Genomic DNA, 17,743 nt, shown 5'->3' with positions numbered 1-17,743 from the left:
TTTCGATATTCACCTCCAACACCTTAACACAAATGCATCAATTATTCTACAAACTTCCTTATTCACTGTCCAAGTTTCACATGCATATGAGGATATGAGGTTATTGAAAATACCATGGCTGGGGTCAGGCATACCTTAGTTCTTAAGCTGACATCTTAGCTCTTCAATACTTTAAGAAACACTACTTTAAAGGTCAGAAGTCCTGGTGTAGCACTGGACTGCTAACCTTAAGGTCGGTGGTTCAAACCCACCAGCCACTCCTCAGAAACCCTGCTAACAAAGGACTGCAACATACAAAGGGTTATGTAAGTTCATGTCTTGGGTGCGTGTATCCTGAGGACTGAGTAGTGATTGATGTCTGCCTTTTCTGGTGAGTCTGTGAATAAAAGTCTTTGTGAAACAACAATATGGGCAAATTCAAAAGTCTTAGGAAGCTCTTCCACAAGGATTTTCTTGTTAAATGCCATCAAGTCAGTTCTGACTTATAGTGGACCTCTATAGGGTTTCCAAATTAACAGCTGGTGGGTTTGAACTGCCGACCTTGTGGTCTGCAGACCAATGCCGATGCTACAACGTCACAAATCACATGACACTGCCTATTGGAGAGTAGTGGTCCACTTACAACTCAACACACTGTCAATGGACTCGGCTCTCCTCTAGAAAACAGGTACAAGTGATTTACTTCTGAAGAGTGAAGGTAGTTTTCCACCACAATCTCCTAGATTTTCTCATACATCCCATTCCAACTGAGTGGATCTGAGGGATATATGTATTGAACCAGATGAAACTGCCATTTAATATACTTAATAGCAAAAAACAGTAAAGTAAAAACAATTTCATAAGATTCAGCTTCATCTTGAGTTCCCTGGGTGATTGTAAAAAGCTACTTACTGCCTCTTTACCCATGCCCAAATGTACTTGTGCTCTAAGACATGTGGAGATCCAGAAATCCCTGCCTAGCCATTTCTCCTTCCACAACCCTGTCTCATCCTAAATTGGGTTGGATAATCCACTGCTATGTCCACCTAGAACATACACACCATACTCATAGTAACCCTCTCTGTATAGGGCTTCTGAGAAGCAAATGGTGGATTTGAACTGCGACCTTGAGGTTAGCACTCCAGTGCTTATCCTATATTGCCACACCAGGGCTCTTGCTACAATAGAGTGTGAATATAACTTTTATACGCACTGGGAAACAACAACAACGAAAATCATTTGACTTGCTTTTTTGTGACACATGTTTTACTGGGTTAACTTCAGTGTCTCCAAAGAAAGCCTGTGTATTGGAGTAAGAAGTGATTTCATTACAAACTGTTTACAGTTGTCAAGCATTGATAGTTTAATCAATTGGGAAAGTTTCTGTAAACGTAGAACAAGAAATGTATCCACAGGGAAGGAAGAACTAACTCAATTCTCAGAAGTAATTAAATGTAAGTCAGAAACTACTTGTATAGTTTGCTAATAGTGTGGTGATTTTGGAAACCACATATAATCTAATTCATTGAGATCATAACTGGGTGGGTTTTAGCAAACTATCAGGAGTTTGTAGTAACCTCTTGTCTTCCTTGTAGTAAACTATATGGCTCCAACACCAATTTCCTTTCCTACAGTTGACTAGAACAAGCTATTAAATTAACCAGCAGACAGAATGATTCCTATTACCTATTCCTGCATGTTATACTATTAAGACATCCAGTCGTATAGTATGTGGGGAGGATGCTGTTGTTGTTGTTAAGACGTTGAGTCAGTTATAATTCACTATGACCTGATGCACAACACTGCCTGGTCCTGGACCATCTTCACAATTGTTGTCATGTTTGAGTTCATAATTGCTGCTGCTATGTCACTCCATCTCATTGGGGGGTCTTCCTCTTTGTCACTGACCTGACATTTTACCAAGCTTGATGTCCTTCTCCATGGACTAGTCCTACTAACAACAGGAAGTGAAGCTATGGACAGATTATTCAGAGGTTAACCCATCCACTGCCACTGAGCTGATTCTGACTCACAGCAATGCTGTAAAGGGTTTCTGAAACTGACTGTTTTTATGGGAGCAGACAGCCTCATTGTTCTCTCTAGGAGTGGCTGGTGGATTTGAACTGCCGACCTTGCTGTTAGCAGGCCAACACCTAACTCACAGTACGTCTACAGGATTACTTACTGAAAGGTGGAGTTACGCTAATAATATACTAAGTGCAAAAGATTTCTTTCATTCAACCACAAAAAAGTATTTGAGTACTTTTATGCCTAAGTGACCAAACACTGAAGTCTGTTTTATGATCTAAATTTCTATTTAACACACTTAATCTTGAATTTACTATCCTGGATCAGTGGTTAAGCTCCTGGCTACCAACCAAAAGGTTGGTGGTTCAAAGCATTCAGTTACTCCATATGACAAAGATAGGGCATTCTACTTCCATAAACATTTACCGTTTTAGAGACCCTAAGGGGCAGCAACTTGACAGCACCACATTTGTTTTTATTTTAATGGAGACTTAACTGAAAATTCAATGTTTTACTTTAAAAATAGTTTAATAAAATTCACTTTTCCAAAGTACAATTCAGTAATACTTAGTGTAGAGTTTTACAATCATTACTATTCACAGCAAATATTTTAATAACCCCAAAAAGAATGTTCCACACCATTAGTTGACAAACCCGCATTTCCTCCCTCACCCCCTGGTCTTTGTAACCACTCATCTACATAATGCCTCTATGGGTTTTGGCAATTTCTTCTCAAAATAGTATATAGATGGAGTCATAGAATATGTGGTCTTTGTCACTGTCTTCTTTTACCAAGAATACTGTTTTTGTGATCATCCCCACGATGCAACCTGAACAAGTATAGCTAAAATGCTTATTAGGATGGTGAAACATCATCTCTTGTTCATTGAATGGTGGTTGGTAATTGTGTGCCAAGGAGTTGGTTCTGACTCATAGTGAGTCTACATAGGATTTCCGAGGCTATAAATCTTTACGGGAGCAGAATGCCTCAGTTTTCCCCTGCAGAGCACCTGGTGGAATCCAATTGCTGACCTTGAGGTTAGCAGCATGACTTATAACCACGCCACCACAGCTTTGTTCTTTGAATGGGATATGTTATCAGGAGGGACCAGTTCCTACAGGACAGTATGCTTGGTAAAGTCGGGAATTAGTTTAACAGAAGAAGGCCCCCAATGAGATGGACTAACATAGGTGGATCAACAATAGATTCACACACACATAGCAGTTATGAGGACGGAGCAAGACAGGGCAATGGTTTGTTCTGTTGACAGTCTAATAACAACAATGCCATGGCATTAGGTTTTCAATCACTTTATATAAAGAAGGCTATAAGGAGCTCTGGTAGCGTAGTGGTACGAAACGGGCTGTGAGCCGCAAGATCAGCAGTTCGAAATTATCAGCTGTTCCACGGGAGAAAGATGAGGCTTTCTGCTCCCGTAAAGATTTACAGCCTCGGAAACTCTGTGCATGGGTCACTATGAGTGAGAACTGACTCCACGATACTTAACAACAACAAGAATAAAAAGGCTCCCACAATTTTCAGGAGGCCCTGATGTGGCAGGATTTTTTGGTTCCATGTGGGAGAGACCATGTTTAATTCCCAGCTAATGTAATCCATGTAGAGCCACCACTGGTCTCTCTGGAATCCTCTGAGTAGCTGTGATTTTGAATCTATTTCACCTATGCTTCAGACTAAGGTATGCTAGGAGAAAAGGCCTGGTGATCTGCTACTGAAAATCAAACAATGAAAATCCTATGTATCACAAAGGTCCTGTCTGCACCCTTGGGTAATGGGATTGTCATGACTTGGGTGCTGGCTCAGTGACAATTCCAACAACTACTTTCAAAGGGCATTTAGGCCATAAAAAAAGAAATACCCTGGGGCCCACAAATTTTTCAGCAATGTAAAATGGAATAAAGCTAAAAGAATTGACTTTTACCTTTTAGAAGTTAAAAGCACAAATTAGAAATACAAACTGTTTTCTGAAAACTGTTATTGTTCAATCTGTCATTATCATCAGAAACTAGAAGGAAAACATACACTTAGAGATATTCTGAGGCCTCTTGGGGGCCAAAATACGTTTACAATTTCTGAGTGCTATTTGCTTTCTCTTCTATATGTACGTAAGGTACAACCTTCATTCAGTTAGATTATAGAGTGACTCTAGAATGTATGCAAGTTTCTCCTAAGAGCTTGTGAAAGCTACCATTCTACTCAAAGCTTAAAAGGACACAGTGACAGGCCAAATACAAAACTACATCATTATTAGTATGGTGAACATGCTCATGCAGAGACAACAGTGTGGGGGTCAGCTAAATAAAAAGCTGGACCATAAACACAAAAATAAAAATGAGCATTTGCGGGAAAGGAAAGATGAATCTAAGATATACAAACTAAATGTCACAATTTCAAAAATATCTGACAACTCAAAACGGTTTCTGAAAACGAACAAGTATAAATACTCTACCATGTATAAACATATCATGTGTTAAAATTGCTTCACCAAAACTTCCTGATGTTTAGTAGTAGAATTTTACCTATGAAAGACATGAAAAGACAAAAACCCTAATAATTGAGAAAAGTCAAGTAATCCCTCAAAATTTCAAGAATTAAGAGCAGATTTCAGTTTACTGATTCTTATGACTGAGTGTGTACATATGTCTGTACTTTACATTTCTATGAAGTTCTTTATTTTATGAATTTGAGACTATTATCAAATAATAACAAAGGGTGTTCATTAACCACTGTGCTGAAACTTAACACCATGTGAGCTACATCAGAGAAAGACCAAGTGAAAGGAAGAATCTTTCAGATGTAAACCGTATTTCATACTTCTCCTATATAAGGGAATTGCTTGTGGAATCATCAGGACTGTTAGTACAACAGCCTGTACTGCTGGGTCATTGCCCATTGAGAAACTCTATCACACCAGTTATGCCTTGTTCTCTTTCTTCATCCAACTATCTCTCAGCACTGGCCCTGGATTTACCTCAGAATAAATGAGTAGATTCCTCAGTGTATTCCATACCTAAAGCCAATTCAGTTGAAAATGATGCATCCATCCCATTGGAAATATTATCTACATTGAACTTTAAGAAATAAAATCCATTTCCAAGGTTTCTTTGTGTATGTACACCAAATGGACAGTCTTTCAGGTTCAAGCTGGACTATAAAAGTCTAGGTGCAATCCCTTGCTACACTGCATTCTAGTAAGCATTAGGTTTCCAGATAATTTTGATCTGTTTCTTCTTGTTTTTAGCCCCTTAAATTATAATATATATACATAAATAAGTAAATAAAAATTTCTAAACCAAATGTTTCATAAAACACAATGACATTCTACACTGCTCTGAAAGTTTTAGTAACATGAAAGGAATACATAGATTGTTTCCAGAGGTTTCTCATCAATTTCAATTTTGATTTGATTTTTTTCCTCCAATAATATTTTGTAAACTCAAGTATTTAAGTGTTACGAGCAGGAAATCAAGCACTTCATGGAAAACTGGAATTAACAGATAACAGAATTTTTCCTTGAACTTTTGGAATCTGCTTGGACAACAATCAAGAAACTAACTTCTAATCTCAGCCCCTCACTAGCCATGTTATGCCTAATACAGGGTTTTAATGTTTCCTAGTGACTCAAATAAGCACTGGACTGCTAACCATAGTGTTGCTATGACTTTGAACCACCTGTACTGCATTTAACAGCAAGGTCACTTAAGGATTCCTGGTGTGGACAAGCACTGGACCGAAAGGTTGTTTGAACCACAAGGCTGGCAGTTCAAACTCACCAGCCACTCCTTGGAAACCCTATAAAGGGGCACTATGAATCAGAACTGACTCAACAGCACTTAACAATTACAATAGTGGTGGCACTGTATGATAACCACTGGAAATAATAGCTGCAAGGTGGCAGTTCAAATCAACCAACAGGTCCCCAAACAAGATGACACTGTTTACTTACATAAAGATTTACAGTCTCAGAAATCCTATATAAGAGTTGGAAGCAACTCAATGGAAGTGGGTCTGGTTTGGTTGTGAGTGACTTGAGAAACGTTTGACTCTTGGTTTCACTTTTATTTGTGTAAACAAACTCAATTCCAACTCAGGACATATCACCAAGCCTGATTCCTAGGATGACGTCTACAGACTGGTGTATGTAATAATATATATGCCTCCTAAACCTAGAAAAATGGAGTCCTGGTGTGGCGCTGTGGGCTAATGCCATCAGGAATGACATCCCTTGTTTCAGGTCCTTCTGAATTCAACTTGAATTTCTGGTAGCTCTCTGGTGATGTACTGTTGCAAACATTTTTGAAATGTATTCAACAAAATATATTACTAGTAGAGGATTATACAGGCCTTTTAAAGACATGAAAAAATATTACTGTTGTCTAGGCTAGCATTTCAGCTCCTTAATATACACATAATTGTACACTAAACTTCTAATTACCAAAGAAGAGACTGATCTGCCTCTGCACACAATACATATTATATGAACGTCAGGGTTATTGTGAAGTAATAGACAATTTGATTATCTTTATATATCAGTGTGTGTGTGTGTCTAAAGGTGCTTTATGGTCTGTTAGGTGATTAAAATGTGCAGTATAAAAACTCAGAATTATTAAGATGTGTCTGTGTTATTTAAAAAGGCATATGAATAATGAATAATAAGTCCTACTTGTGAGGTAGCCAGTCTAAGAAAATGCATTTAACACACTTCTACCAGAGCTTTGGTAGCTTAGTGGTTACGAATCAGGCTGTGAATTGCAAGGTCAGCAGTTTGAAACTACAAGCTGTTCTGTGGGAGAAAGATGAGGCTTTCTGCTTCCATAAAGATTTACAGCCTTGGAAACCCTGTACAGGGTCGCTATGAGTTGCAACTGACTCCAGGGCACATAACAACAAAAACAAGTATTTGTTAGGTCATTTGAGGACCCATTTAGTATCAGAATTATTCTGCAAAGTTTACTTTGGGTATCTATTAGCAGCTACCTTAGAAGGAAAAAGAAGCTGGGGAGAAAAGAAAAATAATTCGGACATACATAAACTCTAATTGAAAATTGACAGTTGCCTAAACTAAAACCTTCCAAAACTATTCTGAAAAAGACATCTAAAGATAAGACACAGACCAAAGCAGGCCTCTAAGGATATTTTCACAACCCTGATTCTGCTCTCTAAATATGGAACCACCACCTCTCCACTCCCCTCAGATAAGACTCAGTGAAGTCTCCCTCCTACATTGTGTGGGCATGATCAAGTTTAGGTCATCTTAATGAAACTAAATACTATAAGGAAGCAGAATGCAGATACATCCTTGTTGTTGTTGTGTGCTGTGGAGTCGATTCCGACTCATAGCGACCCTGAGTCAATTCCGACTCATAGTGACCCTGTACAGGGTTTCTGAGGCTATAAATCTTTACGGGAGCAAAAAGCCTCATCTTTCTCTTGCAGAACAGCTGGTAGTTTCGAACTGCTGACCTTGTGGTTTGCAGTCTGATTCGTAACCACTACACGTTACCAGAGCTCCTAGATACAGCCTAGTCACTGATTTTTAAGTTGCACAACAAGATGATAATTCTATAAAAAGAGAAATGCATTATATAAAAATACCTAAATCTGTTTAGAAATTAACAGCTTTTTATCTTCAACCTTACCAGTTAAGTTGATTCCAACCTAACTGAGGTTAAAAATGAGCGACACCTACACCAAAAAATTTATTGGTTGCCCAGGTTACTTATTAACACCATTATGGATATCAATCCATGGGGGCAGGGTGGAGGACGGGAAGGGACAGAGGAATATGTTCACTGCTGAATGTAGTGAAATTATGAAAATAAGGAAAAGCAGTAGTTTGTTCTTTTAAACATACCTTTTGAAAACTTTAGCGCAGACCATCAAATGGTTTGCAAGATCTCTCCAAACAAAAAGTGGGAGTTTAAGCACAAGTTAGCTGAAAAGAATGTAAACTTCGGAAGTTCACTGTAAAGTACTTCCTGTGCTGCACAGAGAGCCAAAACAAAGTGAGTGAGTCAGAATGTTCCTCACCTCTGAGCAACTGAAGTCAGTGTTTGGCCTGCATCCTCTAAGGCCACTTACTGGGGACATGCATGACAAGGTTCAGGCTGAATGTCTCCTTCTCAGCAAAAGAACTTGTGAATACACTAACCTCCAACTTAGCAACTTCACTGGCTGGTAAAAACAACAATTTGTATTGAATGGATGTGGGCGCCTTTATTTTGAAATAGATAATCAGTTGGAATTTATCAGAAATGAAGAAAACCATGCTCACAATTAGTGTGGAAAACCAAGAGGGATGAGGGTGTCTTTGTTTGGCTTACAATATTTTGTAGGCTTGACAATAGTGAGAACACAACCTCATCTGCTTCCCGGAAGAGCTGCGAAGAAACACGGCTGAATGAACGTGACATCCTTTACAGTCAAGTATAAGTCAGTGTTTAGAAGTATTCTGAACTCCATGCAATTTAGGATTCCACAGAAATGATTTTAAAAACCAGTTTTTAGAAAAGTGATTTAAGGAATGTGTCAGCCCTTTGTGAAGGCATCATCAGCATTAATTATCCGCATTTTTACCATTTATGGAGTGCCAGTTGCACTGGTAAGGAGCTCTGGTAGCATAATGGTTACGAATTGGGCTGCTAACCTCAAGGTCAACAGTTTGAAACTACCAGCTATTCTGCGGGAGAAAGATGAGGCTTTCCGCTCCCGTAAAGATTTGCAGTCTTAGAAACCCTGTGCAGGGTCACTATGAGTGAACCAACTCCACGGTACTTAACAACAACAAGTTGCTGTGGTAGCATTGTTGTTGTTGTTGTTGTCAGGTGCCATCGAGTCGGAACCGACTCATAGCGACTCCATGCACAGCAGAACGAAACAATGTTCGATCCTGGGCCAACCTCACCACCGCTGCCACCCCCGAGTCCATCAATGATGCCACCTGGCCGATCCATCTCGTTGGAGGTCTTCCTCTTTTTCTCTGACCCTCCACCCTACCCAGCATGACATCCTTCTCCAACGATTGTTTCCTCCGGACTACATGTCCAAAGTAGGAGAGACGAAGCTTAGCCATCCTGGCCTCCAAGGAGCACTCTGGCTGCACTTCTTCCAAAACAGATCTATTGGTTCTTTTGGCAGTCCATGGCACCCTCAGTATTCTCCTCCAACACCACAACTCAAAGGCATCAATTCTTCTACGATCCTCTTTATTCACTGTCCAGCTTTCGCATCCATATGAAGCTATTGAAAACACAATGGCCTGGGTCAGGCGCACCCTAGTCCTCAAGCTGACATCTCTGCTCTTCAACACTTTAAAAAGTTCCTGTGCAGCATAGTGGTTACGAATCAAGCTGTGAATTGTAAGGTCAGCAGTTTGAAACTACCAGCTGTTCCACGGGAGAAAGATGAGGCTTTCTGCTCCCGTAAAGGTTTATAGCCTCGGAAACCCTGTACAGGGTTCCAATGAGTTGAAACGGACTCCACGGCACGGCACTTAAAAACAACAAGCTGCTATACCTTTCTCATTTAATTTGCCATGGCCCAAACCACAACCACCACCTGGCCCTGTGGACCCATGTGCTGGACTGCAAAGTTGATCTTTACAGCAAGGTTGGCGGTTCAAACTAAGCAGCCTCTTTTCGTAAAAACCCTACACAGGGTTGCTGTAAGTCAGAACCAACTGTTCAACATCAACAGCTGTCAGGTGGCATTTCTCTAGTTACGAAAAATGCCATCATAGCATAGCATATTGTTGTTATTAAATGCTTATCTTACAGCGCCACACTAGAACTCCATAGCATATTAAGGTGGGGGGAAACGGAGGTTCAGAGGAGCCTCAAATCAGGTAATAGGTGGAAAACCTGGAATTGAATCAAAGCTGCCCGACACTAGCACTTTTTTAACTCTTCCTTTAATGTATAAATTCTCTAAAACATGATAAATATAAGATCTCATCTACCCTTAACCTCAATTTTAGAGATTCAGTACAGGTGTGAGACCCCCAACATGCAATGTCATACATAAATACATAAAACCACCACAATACATCAATCACCTAGTATGTTTTACCTATTAGGAAATTAAAATTATTTTTTAAGAACAGTTGTGTATTTTCAGAGTTTGGTAAACATTCATCCAATTAAGTAAAAAAAAAAAAAATGTCACGAAGTGTATGAAAAATCAACATTTTCCTTCTAAGATGTTCCAAAGCCTAAAAAAAAAGTCTTTCCTCCATTAGTTTTGTTACTGATTTATTTAGCAATCTAAGATGTGTAAAACAGTTAACCAGATTCTCTTTCATACGTCAGTTTGCTTTTTTTCATTAAACTGTATGCGAGACCGTAAACCTAGAATCATCTTTTCTATTGAATGTTTTTTATTTGCACAAATCATTACATTTGTCTTCTAAGTGAATATTAAAAAAATCTATAAGAAACTGCACTGTAACATTCTGCACAGATTCTACTTTTTGTTTCTATTTTGAAAGTATGTGTATAAACAACCCTTTTATACTTTGGTAATCGCCAACTTTGTGATATGGATTCCTTTCCATCTATTCTTTAGTTCCCATAACACATTCTCATCTCAGTGTATGTGTTCAATCATTTACTTTATTATTAAAGTTTTTATTGTGACTTGAGTGATAGTTTACATGGGAGTACATCGGTTTCACAACTCATCATATTTCGTTTCATTTCAATGATTACAATTCCTACCATGCATCATCATTTGACAGCATTTTGCTTCTATCCTCTCTATGTCTTCCTTTTTATTTTTGATGTACCCCCAAACACTCAGGAATATATAATAATTTACACAACCAAAGGGCACATTCTGCCTAGTGGACTCCAGCCCACAGCCTTTCTCTTTCCATGTGTTTACAGTTCTCAGCTGCTAGCTCTCTCTCCATGTCCTCATCTCTGCCTCCATCTTCATTTACTTTTGATTGATATCTTGTATAAAGCAAAAAAAGAACAGTGTAGATTAAAACAATGAAAAATAATAAGAACTCTTGGTTACCTGGTTATGTTAAGAATTTTCTGGGAAAACTATTTTTATCTTTTAATTTTAAAATATAGATCTTAAAAATTAATTTGCCACACAATGGCTACAAGAACGAGGTGGGTCCCTCTGATAAGCACTAAATAAACCGTGAACCACAAGGTCTGCGGTTCAAGATAGCCAGTCCTTCCACTGGAGAAAAATGAAGCTTTCTGTTACTGCAAAGATTTAAAGCCTCAGAGGCCCTATACAAGGACACTATGAGTTGGAAATGACAGAAAGGAACTTAACAATAACAACAATGGCTAGATAAAGCTTTAAATTCTTTTATGCAATGCACACATTGATTCCTCAAAATACTACTAATTTTTCAAAATGTTCTGTTATAAAACAAATAAACCAACAAAAAACTATATTTAATTTAGCCTTAAAATAGACTTCATGTATTTTTCTATAAATATTAATCTTTTGTCCTATAGGATAAGACTGGACTGCTAACCACAAGATCAGGGGTTCAAATTCACCAGTTGCTCTTGTTGTTGCTGTTGAGTGCAGTCAAGTCGGTTCTGACCCATAGCGACCCTGTATAGGGTTTCCGAGGAGCAGCTGGAGTTGCTCCTGGGAAACCCTAAAAAGGTAGCTCTGAGTCAGAACCAACTTGATGGTACTTAACAATTTGATTAAGATTCTAGAAAAGCCCACTACACTCTTTGTTTCTTATGTTCATTCACTCTGGTTGTTTCTTCTCTTACAACTTTTTAAATAATTTTATTATTTAGAATTCAATAGATATACATTTTTCTCATGTTCTAGAAATATTTATTTAGTTCATCTTCCTCCTTATTTACTTATAAAAAATCTTTTACTATTTATGATGCTATTATTTTAAAAGACCATTTTCAAAAAGTATCCATGTAATAGTTTTTACATGTAATAACTACAGCAAAAGCAAACATGCAATTACATATAAAGGAAGAAAACATCTCATACTGTGTATATTTACCAGGAGTAAAATAGCATGACAACTGACAAATGTCCTGTGTAGTCACCATACATCATTGTAAGGGGTAACTTCCTCCACTCTCCCTAAGGCTGTAAAATGTCCTAATGCATTTCAATTATAGAGTAAGACAAAAGGTTCCAGTTTTGTATTTGAAAAGTTGAAATTCACATAGATTATCAGAAACATTAAGTCAGTGTGTGGGAGTGTGATCTGTAACCTATGGTCACTATAAAGTAATGATCAGTCACTAAAAAGCAAAAAAGAATAACAAAGACAGTGACAGAAGGTGTCACAATGTGCTACAAAGGACAACAATGCTGATAGCCTGAAAAGTCAAGACTTTTCAGTTCCAAAACGGATGGGTTTCTTAGCAAAAAGCATTCTAACAAACACTCTTTGGACTTCATGTTCCACAAATGCTATATTTTCTACTTGTTAAATCAGTTCCAACTCACCGCCACCCTGTTTCCAATGAAAGGCTGGTGGTTTTAAACAGCTCTGGTAGCACACTGTTTATCAATCGGGCTGCTAACCTCAGTTCAAAACTACCAGCTGTGTTCCGCAGGAGAAAGATGAGGCTTTCTGCTACCTTAAAGATTTGCAGCCTTGGAAACCCTGTGCAGAGTCACTATGAGTCGGAACTTAACAACAACAACCATGCAATGAGTCATCCAGTGCTTATCCTGTAGACCAACACATTTTACAATAAAAGGCTACAATGAAAACCTAAATAGCCCTGTAAAACATGATGAAGATTTTTTCCTAGAGAAGAGCCAGGTGACCTTGAGATATTCGAGGGGGTTTCAAAAACATCTGTGGAAGAATTCAAGTATTTTCTCAATTCCATTTTTCCATAAACTTTCTGAAGTCCCATCAAATCTGCCATTGGAATATGTATCAGTTTATCTGAGAGGACCTACGGTTCTTCCTGGCTATTTACCTGGGCTAAGGAAGACATTAAAATTTCTAGTTACTTTTCCTTGTTCAAACTTCATCAGGGATTCTTTTACTAGGGTTAAATTTTCCCACTTTCCCATGTGAACACTTCAAGATTTAATTAATTTGTTCTTTCTTCTTCAGTCTATTGGTTAGTTAATGAATTCCTCACACAAAATAAAATGTCTTTGGTTTGTCTTTCCAGAAGAACTTTTGTATTATGTGCAAGAACTTTTGTATTATGTGCTGCACAATCCTAGGGAGGCTGTAGAACAATCCAAATGTGTAGGGCCATCACACAAAAAGATAAAGAGCGGAGCACAGCAAAAAGAAAATCTCAGTACTAGTTCTACTCCTAATCACAATATATATACATAACTAAACAGTAGTCAGGTTGGCCCAGGATCGGGCAGTGTTTCATTCTGCTGTGCACCGGGTCCCTATGAGTCGGTATGTACTCAAAGACACCTAACAACAACAAAGAGTATGAGTGATTTTTGGTGTTACGTCTTTTATGGAGACACTTGACAACAACAACATTTCAGCTTTCTTTTGGGGACCAGAAGAATTGGACTGTCTGTTAAATCCCAGAAAGAATGAAGAGAAGGGTGGTTCCACACACTGGCATGGGCCTCATCCACAACCCAGTGACGTCAAGTGGCTGCCTTTAAACTCTGCAAGTCAAGAGTAAGCAGTTATAAACAGATTTAACAGATAAACACTAGATCGGGCTCATGATCTCATCGGGCAGCCTTGCACAATTTCTATCCAAAAGTCTCAGCTGGGATCCTGCTAGCGGGGCCTCCGCAACCACTTTGAGCAGGGAGAAAATTTTAAACTGATAAGAAACACATTGACATGGTGCCTGGTGAGGGGGATTGAGATAGGACATCTGGATTCCTGGGTTTGTTAAGTTTTGTTTAGAGGAAATAATTTACCTAACTCACAAGCTGTAGAAATATAGACCTAAAGTCCTGACTTGCACAACCTGTCAGGAAAATCTATGACACAGGAAACAGAGACTCGTCCAGACTTCTGTCTTACCAAAGTCAAAATGTCTGTGTACCCTGGTGTCCCTATGAACTCTGGAATTTAATGTGCATTTATGGTTGCATCTTTGGGCTAAGAAAATATGTCTGAGCAACTAATTAATTACACCCAAATATTAAGAAACATCGCAGTTTGAGAGATTAAGATACTTAAAAACCAAAACAAAACTGAAATGATGCACATGATGGAATTAGTATGATATAAATAATCACAGTGTTTACTTCAAGCCGGGCAGTGCAGTGTTTAAGTGCTCAGTTGCTAGCCAAAGGTCAGCGGTTCAAACCCTCCAGGTTATCCTGGAGAAATACAAGTGGCAGCCTGATTCCATACAGAAATTACAGCCTTAGAAACTCTATATGGCAGCTATACTCAGTTCTAAAAGGTCACTATGGCAATGGTTTGGTTTTATAGTTAATAATTACTTGAATTTTCTATAATAAAGGCAGAAAAAATTTAAATTTCCTAATTATTCATCAATTACTTTATCTAACAAGTACCTTCTAAAGATATTTTCTTACAAGTTAAAGAATGTTAAAAAATATATATCTTATTTACAAGTTATAATTTAGTACTATACATTCTCAGTTTCTCTGTTTTTGTGTTTTTTTTTTTTTTTCATTTATTAAGGGCATCTCTGATTGATCATCACCATTTTTTTTCTCTTAAAAAAAAACTATTTTTCATCTCTTTATTGTAAAATCTATTTAGAATATTCAGAGCTAGACCCTGCACTGGTTATTTACGAACAGACAATGACATATTTAAGGGTAACATACTTCTATTAATTAGAAGAAAACTATCATCACAGAAAAGATACGTTACTGCTACCAGGTAAAAGAAATACCATTTTAAGTCATGTGGGATTCCAAAAGAAATCAAATGGGCAGGCAGAGAAAGAGCTAAGAATTAAGAACTTTGATGAAACATCATTAAAGTACATATTTTAAAATCAGTCAAAAAGGACTTATTTATTATCAGCCAACTAAACTTGGGGGTTATTTCTGAGGAAGAGATAGAATAAAAGGACACTAATGAAAATACATAAATACACTTAATCTAGGCATGCATCTTTTAAAAGAAATTGAAATGTATCCAGTTATTACTCGGATGGTGGTAAAGCTAATTACTATGACAGTTAAAACAAAACCAAACAACAATTGTTTCTAGGTGATCTCCGTGTAACACAACAAAACTTTGACTGTCCCTGTGTCATGCTCACAACTGCTGTGAAGTTTGAGTCTCTTGTGGCAGTCACTTTCACTTCATCTCAATGAGAGTCTTCCTCTTTTTCTCTGGCCCTCCCCCAAAAAGATATTATCCTTCTTCTCCGGGGACTGGTTGTTGTTGTTGTTAAGTGTTGTTGAGTCAGTTCTGACCCATAGTGACCCTGTACAGGGTTTCTGAGGTTGTAAATCTTTATTGGAGAAGAAAGCCTCATCTTTCTCCCACAGAGTGGCTGGCAGTTTTGAACTGCTGACCTTAAAGTTCCCAGCTCGATTCGTAACCACCTGATGATTAGGCCAAAGTACATATGATGAAGTCTTGTCATCATTCTCTCTCATTTTTTTTTTTTTTTTTTGCCTTTCTTAATACTTTTACTTTTGAGACATGATGGAAAAATCTGATACACACATGGAAAAACAGAACATGATCATAGCTGACAGTAAAGACAACCTAACCAGAAAGCTTTGTTAGGTAACACAGAAGCTAAAGTTGAGTGTGCCATGCTGCAGGACTGAAAGGAATTAGTATTCTTTTCCTTCTTCCTCCCCTTCTCCTTCAACAAAATCCATACCAACCTCCTCATAGTCCTTCTGAAGGGCAGCCATGTCCTCACGCGCCTCAGAAAACTCTGCTTCCTCCATTCCCTCACCCATGTACCAGTGAACAAGGGCACGCTTGGCATACATCAGGTCAAATTTGTGGTCCAGGAAAACCCAGGCCTCAGCAATGGCTGTGGTGTTGCTCAGCATGCACACAGCTTGTTGAACCTTGGCCAAGTCTCCACCAGGTACCACAGTGGGAGGCTGGTAATTAATATCAACTTGAAGTCAGTGGGGTACCAATCCACAAACTGGATGCTGCACTTGGTCTTGATGGTAGCAATGGCAGCATTAACATCTTTGGGAACCACGTCACCATGGTACAACAGGCAGCAAGCACTGGTCATCTCTGCTACAGAAAGCTGCTCATGGTAAGCTTTCTTAGCTGAGATGACGGGAGCGGATGTGGCCAGAAGGAAGTGGATGTGGGGATAGGGCACCAGGTTGGTCTGGAATTCTGTCAGATCAACATTCAGGGCACCATCAAATCTGAGGGAAGCAGTGATGGAGGACACGATTTGGCTAATAAGGTGGTTAAGCTTAGTGTAGGTTGGGCGCTCAATATCAAGGTTTCTATAACATATGTCATAGATGGCCTCATTGTCTACACAATCTGAGTGCTCCAGGGTGGTGTGGATGGTGAGGATGGAGTTGTAGGGCTTGCCTACAGCTGTGGAAACCTGGGGAGCTGGGTAAATGGCAAACTCTAGTTTGGAGTTCATGCCATAATCAAGAGATGCATTCCATCAGCAGGGATGTTAACCCAGAACCGGTTCTCCCACCAAAGCTGTGGAAAACCAAGAAGCCCCGAAGTCCTGTGCATTGGTCAACCAGCTTTCTAATCCGATCCAGAACCAAGTCAATGGTCTCCTCGCTGATGGTGTAGTGCCCATGGGCATTGTTATTGGCAGCATCTTCCTTGCCAGTGATTAGCTGATCAGGGTGGAAGAACTGGCGGTAGGTGCCTGTTCGAACTTCATCAATGACTGTGGGTTCCAGGTCTACAAACACTGCTCTGGGCACATACTTGTCAGCGCCTGTTTCACTGAAGAAGGTATCAAAGGAGTTGTCGCCTCCTGCAATGCTCTTGTCACTTGGCATCTGACCATTGGGCTGGATGCCATGTTCCAGACATTAGAGCTCCCAGGGGGCATTGCCAATCTGGACACCAGCCTGGCCAACATGGATGGAGATGCACTCACGCATGCTGGCATCGGGTTAGGAGGTGGAAGAGGATGCAAGAGCAGACACTGGGTCCCGGTTACCGTTCTCGACAAGCTAAGAGTCGAGGTAAGTAACGCACTGGCCCATCATTCTCTTTTCTAAGGAGCATTCTTGCGAGACTATTTCCAAGACAGGTTTGTTGGTTCTTCTCATAGTCCAAGGTACAATCAATATTATTTGTCAACACCATAATTAAGTCTTCCTTATTCAGTGTACAGCATTCATATGCATATGCTTTTTTTTTTCTTGTTAAATAAGTCAGTTCTGACTTATACCCACTATCATAGTGTTGAAGAGCAAAGATGTCAGCTTGAAGGCTAAGGTGAGCCTGACCCAAGCCATGGCATTTTCAGTAACCTCATACGCATATGAAAGCTGGACAGTGAATAAGGAAGACCATAGAATTGATGCATTTGAGTTATGGTGTTGGAGGAGAATATTGAAAGTGCCATGGGCTGCCAAAAGAGCCAATAGATCTGTTTTGGAAGAAGTGCAGCCAGAATGCTCCTCGGAGGCCAAGATGGCCAAACTTCATCTCTCATACTTTGGACATACTGTCAGGAGGGACCAGTCACTGGAGAAGGATATCATGTTTGGTAAGGTGGAGGAACAGAGAAAAAGAGGAAGACCCACCCAACGAGATGAAGTGGCAGTATCAATGGACTCAAGCGTGGCAACAAT

The 17,743-nt window shown here is 39.2% G+C and overlaps 1 protein-coding gene and 1 pseudogene across 3 annotated transcripts in view; both read right to left on the bottom strand.

Annotated features, from left to right (window-relative positions):
- RBPMS (RNA binding protein with multiple splicing) overlaps positions 1 to 17,743 on the bottom strand; it is a 205,852-nt gene that overhangs the window by 81,905 nt on the left and 106,204 nt on the right. The window lies entirely within an intron of this gene.
- LOC102813967 lies at positions 15,761 to 17,044 on the bottom strand (annotated as a pseudogene).

The sequence above is a fragment of the Chrysochloris asiatica genome, unplaced genomic scaffold (assembly GCF_000296735.1).
Source record: "Chrysochloris asiatica unplaced genomic scaffold, ChrAsi1.0 scaffold00011, whole genome shotgun sequence".
In the NCBI taxonomy this organism is placed as follows: Eukaryota; Metazoa; Chordata; class Mammalia; order Afrosoricida; family Chrysochloridae; genus Chrysochloris; species Chrysochloris asiatica.
This window is presented reverse-complemented; position numbering and strand designations above follow the sequence as displayed.